Raw genomic sequence first — 325 nt, forward strand, 5'->3', positions numbered from 1 at the left:
ACAACTCGACAAGTCGCGTTGTTAAAAGTTAGTGAATCCCACTACAGGTCGCTCTCGACGACAAATAACCCAAATAGAACTTGTTTATTGAGACGCCAAGTTTCACGTAGGAAATATACACAGAAAGGTAATTTTGTTGTAGACGGTTCTGAAACTGTTGAAAAAATTTCTCACTTTTCGAATAAAGTAAAACACAGAATTTTGAAACATGGTGAACTTATTTTTCTTCTTATCAATGAAAATGGTTATGTATATTTTTGTCATAAATAAATTAAACATTATTTATAAATCACATAATCGTTTAAAATCACGAAGTGCTATTGAT

This window comes from Rhagoletis pomonella, unplaced genomic scaffold, assembly GCF_013731165.1.
Source record: "Rhagoletis pomonella isolate Grant_MI unplaced genomic scaffold, Rhpom_1.0 Rhpom_scaffold_00002, whole genome shotgun sequence".
In the NCBI taxonomy this organism is placed as follows: Eukaryota; Metazoa; Arthropoda; class Insecta; order Diptera; family Tephritidae; genus Rhagoletis; species Rhagoletis pomonella.